Source organism: Crocodylus porosus, unplaced genomic scaffold, assembly GCF_001723895.1.
Source record: "Crocodylus porosus isolate Cpor-Errol unplaced genomic scaffold, CroPor_comp1, whole genome shotgun sequence".
NCBI classification, from domain to species: Eukaryota; Metazoa; Chordata; order Crocodylia; family Crocodylidae; genus Crocodylus; species Crocodylus porosus.
This window is the reverse complement of record NW_017728947.1, coordinates 116311921-116318110: the sequence shown is the minus strand read 5'-3', so window position 1 is coordinate 116318110 and position 6190 is coordinate 116311921.

Genomic DNA, 6190 nt, shown 5'->3' with positions numbered 1-6190 from the left:
TCCTCGGGTGGACTGGACTTATGCCATCGAATGATGAACTGCACAGGTCTCCTCTACAATACGCCCTGCATTATGAACCTCATGGTGCTAGGTTGGTTGGTCACCGGTTTAGATTCAGTCCCAGTTTACAGATGCTATCAGTCTCATCCCTTCCTTACTCAGGTGGCATCTACATACTACACACCCTTTCTCTACTTAGACAGCAGCTCTCAAGCTTTTTAGACTCAAGTCCCCTGCCCTCGGAAAATGCCAGTTCACAATCCTCACTCCTTTTTGTTTTTGCAACACAATTATTTCATTGCAAAGAATTCAGAAAGACCACAACTGCTCTGAAAGTTTTTGATATTATGAATTCCTACGTGAATTCTCTGTATTTACCTTGTGCATCTCATTTGCATGCCTAACAGTGTGTTGCACCCAGTGGCCTTGAAGGGATCTCAAGGCACCACAGCCCACCCTGGTTGAGAATCGCTCACCTAGATTCCCATATGTTGCGGTTTTATCTCAATGCTCTCACCAGACCTGAAAGATTGGGGGATCTCCAGGGCCCGGAAGTTGTATGTCAAGAAATACCCAGAACTTGCAATGATTTTATCCAAACCTCTCGAGCCTGCAAAATTTAGCTGGAGATTTGTTGAGAACGGCCTTGCTCTTGATTGACACAGCCCTTCCGATCTGGAGAAGTTGGTGTGAATCACACTGTTTAATTGCAATCGCAGATAAAACCCAGCATCACTTCCAAAGCCAAATGCACGGCGCTTCCTGATACCAGCTGAGGATCTGCTCCACAAATTTTAAACCCTCAGGATGCAGCAGATTGGGGGTAGGGGTGGGAGGGTGTCTAAACAGGTAGTGGGAGGGTTTGCAAACTGCTTCTTTAAAGCTCTGTCAGGGGGGTGCAATGTAGGAGCATTACAGGGAGAAGCCCTGCTCTGGAGGAGTGAACGTCAGGGATGATGATCCTTGTCGTGTCCCGATGGACTTCCCTAACAACTGCAAGACAAAGTACAACTCCGTGGGGTTTTATGTCCGCTAACGGGGACATAGTGCAAACCTGCCCCCTTGGGCACATGGGATATGTTTATTCCACCTAGGAAGGGGTTGTCACGTGCTAGCGCTGCAGCTGACAAGGGGAGCATGTTGGGACAGAGCATTAGATACTCCACGCAGCGGAGAAGCTCTCCCCCTGCAATGCCAAATATGATGCTTTCCAGGCCTTGCCATCAGCACTGGGGGCATAAACGACAGCTTTTCTCTGCTTTGCTTTGCCTTGTTCCATCCATCTCGCTTGGCTCACAAACGCACTTATGGCTTTCAAACCCGAAATGAAGCACTTGCTTTTCATCATATGGATCAGCCTTCCTACGGCTTCTTTTTTCTTTTTTAATCCAGCCTCACATCACTTCATGCTCCTGGTTCACCTTGAACATCAGAGGACAAGCAGACAATGTGCTTCACAAGCATGTCTAACCCTTGGCCCCCTCTTCTGCATAAATTCATCCGCCTGCCCCTTCGGACACAGCTGTGCTTCTGCGCCGCACCTGGACACGCACCCTGGGGGAGGCACAGTGCTACCTAGGCCATTTTCTTTCTGGGCAAGATTGAGCTTTGCTGGAGTCTGGGAGATGCTGCAAGATTTTGGAGACCAGGTCTCTTCTGAGGGAATGTCACTGGGATTTTAGCTCCAGGAAATTTTCCCATTAAATATGTTCAGAAAAGTCATGCCAAAGATGCTTCATATCAAGCAGTAACGATTCATCACTCTTTTCTATATCACTAAATGCTCTAGATTATTTTTAGTGAAAGAAAGCTCATTACACCAGGATATATACAAACATATTATTCAACAACAAATTAATTCACTATACTCATCATTCAATTATACTCAGAATTAAAGACTCAAAAGGAAATCTTCAAACATCAGCCTCTTTAGTCTAATGCAGGAAGCGCATTTCCTTCCTGCTGAACATAACAGCTCTTCTCCTTTTACAAAGCCGTCTACATATACCAGGTACAGGCTCCTTATATTGACCACGAAGAGGAGACTGGATGGGAAAGTGCATCTCATTTCCTGTTTGAGATGATTGAAGAGACGCGTGGGGATTAGAAAGTGGGACTGCCACCTATGACAACCTATGCTGTAGCAATGGGCCTGGGTGACTGAGGAAGGGGTTTAGTAGTTGAAGCGACAAGAGCCTGTCGTGCCACATCCAGCCTTCATAAACTCACCTTGTTCTTGGTCATCTTCCTTTCTTGCCTTCCAGGAACATAAAGCTGCATCAGCTTTCTCCGAAAAGGCAGAACATTGTCTCCGCCCTGGAAATGAGAAGCCCCAGGAAACATCCTCAGCTATTAGGGAAGTAATTACGTTTTTCTTAATATAGATAACACTGTAAGGAATCATAATTAAAGTAAACCCTCCAACTCCTGGGTGTCAGGAGACTCGGCTTCCTGAGACCATGTGCTAATGAAACAGCACTGAGACTTGGAGGGGAGAAGAGCCTCCGAGCTGGAGCTGCCGAGGAGTTAAACAACAAGGCACATAAAATAAGCCACTCCAGTATTATTCCACATTGCACGTGTCCTTTTCCTATTGACTGTCAAGCCGTGTGACTTTTGTCTATTAGAGATGCTTTGGGATTGAAATGAAGACATGCATTATCCGAAGAAGTCAAGTTTAATTGCCTTTGATCCTAAACCCTGCATTTAGGACAGCCGTGATTTTACCGGCGATGCCAGATACAGCGGTGGAAGTGCCAATCGGTCTCTTTAGGATGAGCAAGGGTTTGGGGGAGAAGGAGAGAGAAGGACACGGGAGATAAAAGGAGCATGTTCCTTCGTTATAATCTATGGGTGATGATAAAAATATAAAATAAAATCCCTCTTGCATTCCCTGCGATCACAGGCCCCAAGTCCACAAGACACATGAAGAGGCTGTTTCTCTATGCCACAGTCATTGCCAAATAAATATTTTAGTTAGGCATTCATAATCTGTGGGGGTTTTGCCTTCCCCTGGAGCAGGGGGAAGGGTATGGTCCTCTTCCTCGCTTCTCTCGAGTATATTTAACAACTACATCTTGTCCACGCAGAGGCAGGATACTGCCAGCGCCCCCGTCCCCTCGTCCCTCTGCCTTACCTGCAGCCAGGTAAGCTGTGTCAGGCACTGTGCCTGGGAGCTGGGCACGAGGGCTTGTTCCCAAAGAGTTTCTGAACAGGTTAGACAGGCTCTTGTCTAGGAGGATTTAGATAAGGATGAGCCTGCCTTGAGCAGGGAGTTGGACTTGATGCGGCCTCCTGAGGTCTACGCCAGCCCTGCCTTTCTAACACATTATTGCAGATCCCCACACCATTTTGACAAAATCAGTCTGAGCTACATCCTCAACAGCATGGGCAGATCCCATCCTCTTGATCCCCTTCCTGCAGCTCTTCTGAGCCAGTTTATCCTTGGGAAGATTCGTAACCTCACTTTGGATCGAACGATCCCCTGAGAGAGCCCTGCCAGATCTCCCCACTGCTTGTGAAGCCCTGAATGCAGGGAGGGGAGCAATTACTGATCGCTGGATCAGGAGTGTGAGCTCGTTGGTAAAGAAAGAGTTATGCAAGCGAGGCTGGCACAAAAACAAATGGGAATGAACTAGTCACAAAAGGATTTAGGCTGGAAATGGGAAGGTTTCTATCCATCCAAGCAGCGGGGTTCTGGAGTAGGTGTGGGTTTGATCAGTCTATTAATGGAGTTACAGCTGGGACCAGGATGAATGATTCAAGATGCTTTTTGGAGACTGATCTCCCTATATACTTGTACGTGTTTTGGGGCAGGGACCACCTTGCTGTTCTGTCCTTGTTCAGCAGCTAGCACTGAACCTGGTTAACAACAATTCGTTCAATACCCAAGCACACTAATTGCTGTTTTATTGGGAAGAAGAATTGTTTCATTAAAACCTTCCCACTGTGATTCTTGTTAGCATGACGTTACAGTACTGTTGCATTCACCAGTTAGTCACAGATTTATATCTGCCTCTAGCAATGGGTTGTGCAAAGTTTCAAGAGCGTGCACAACACTTTGCATCCAGGCACCTGCCTATAGTTAGCGCCTCTGAAATGGTTTAAACGGCGGGTGGGAAAACACAGTAATGCTTTCAAGTTGAGGAAAAGAGATTTCACTGTGAATTTGTTTCGTTCACACTTTCATTACCACGCGGTTAGTGATTTTCCACATTAGGGAACAAAATCGACTCATCTTAATCACCCGTGCTTTTTCAGCTAAGCTACTTGTGTGCATAAGATGAGCAAGATGTGGCCATGTCTTTTCCATCTCATCTTACGGTGCTGTGAAAATAACTCTGAGAAAGCCATTGCTTTGAGCTCGTGTGAATGGACTGCCCTTGTGATGCCTCCGTCCAGCTGTGATTACAGCCCGCCTCTGGACGATGGCTCTGTTTCTTCGTGCTTCTGTTTTACCACCTGCACAAAAGAATATTTAACCACATCACAGGCAGCTTGAGATTAGATGAATACATGCTCACATGCCTTTTGAGATCGTCCAGTGGGAAAAATGGTAAGAGGTCAACGAACAGAAATATGGACACCTTGCGGGGTGGGAGTAGAACCGGCTGGGCATTTTCTATTTATATATGTATCCTGCAGTAATTCCAGCTTGCGAAACCCATGGGGAGGTGCTGATTTTGCCAGGTTTGGGGGGGAGATGGGGTGTTTGTTTGTTTTCTAATTTTCTGTTAGAAAAAATCAAATCAAAACATTTCCATTTGTCAAACTGATACCAAATGGAAACAGGATCTCCTGACTTTCTCCTTTCCCACTGGCATTCATTTCATTTCAGCAAGGACACATTTCATTATATTGGCATGCCCTTCTTTATCTCTTATATAGTCATATCTAGTAGTTTAGTGTGCTATAGCAATGTTTCTGCAGTTTCAACTGAAGCAGTGTTTCCATCAGTCCTTTTTAAATAAGGTTTTTCAGAATTTGTTCCATGAAACATTTGGAAATGTAGAATTTTTTTTGTCCCAGTTCAGGATAAAGCCAAATTAGGAACCTCAGAGTTCCTCTTCAGACCAGAAGGCCATTTTCAGCCAAATGCCCATTGATATTTTATTTTTGTGGTGCCTCTTTCACTCATCTTCTTCTCAAAGTTAGCAATCTCAGTTGTTTCACCCTCTCCTTCTTAGAGCTATTTCAGGTCTAGACTATTGCTATGAATATGACAGCCTCTGCTGCCTGCACTCCCTTAGGAAGGCCCACTTTCAGACGCTCAAGAAAACCAAACTTTGAGGTTGAGGTATCCCCTCTGGGAACCATGGCTGGCAATACAGACAAGGGTTTTAATATACCTGCTGTGCCCAGTTGTAATGGACAATCCTGACATGTTGTAGATTTGTAAAGGTAAAGAACCCTAAAATACCTTTATTATGAAATACTGATGGGCATTAACCATTACATTTTACCCCTCTGCCAATAGCTTATGCTCGCCAAAAGCATGCATTCAGACAGCAGGCAGTCAGGCCCTTGGTGGTGCAAGTGGAGAATATCTAGATGGGTCCAGGTGAGGAAAGGTAGCGCAAGAGTGATGTTGTAGAAAATGGTCCAGAAATTATGCAAAAATCAAGGATTTCTTAGGGTGATGTATTTTATTGGGCCAACGGTATAGTTGGGAGAGAGTTAGAGAAGGTTTTAAATGAAGATTTTCTTCTTCTGGTTGGACCAGAACAAGCCAGAGCAGCATAGTAAGACAAAGGGAGGTCAGCTGTTCTGGAAATGTATGTGTCTGCCTATTAATATTGGCAGGGCTTTCTTCAGTTGGGTGGCTTTAAGCTAATGCCACAAGAGAGATTCAGCCACACCAGGAAGGTCCAGTCTCTGCCATTGTGAGAGACAAGATGCTGAGCTGGGGGGACCCATGGTCTGACCCATGTTCTTATTCCAGGATAGGAAGGAGAGACGTATGATAGATCAAAACCAAGGTTATTAATAGCCTTTGGTTGGGAACCTTACATCCAACCCTAAGAATTATTACTTCACTAAAGGTACTGCAGAGAAAGACCTGGGGGCTCTGGGGTGTCGAGAAGGGGCCGGGCAGCTGGCTGAGCCAAGCTCACGGTCTCCTCGGTCACGATGGGTTGGCCAGGTGGGGGCAAATTGGATGCGAACAGGTTGGGATTAGCGGCGGTTGAGT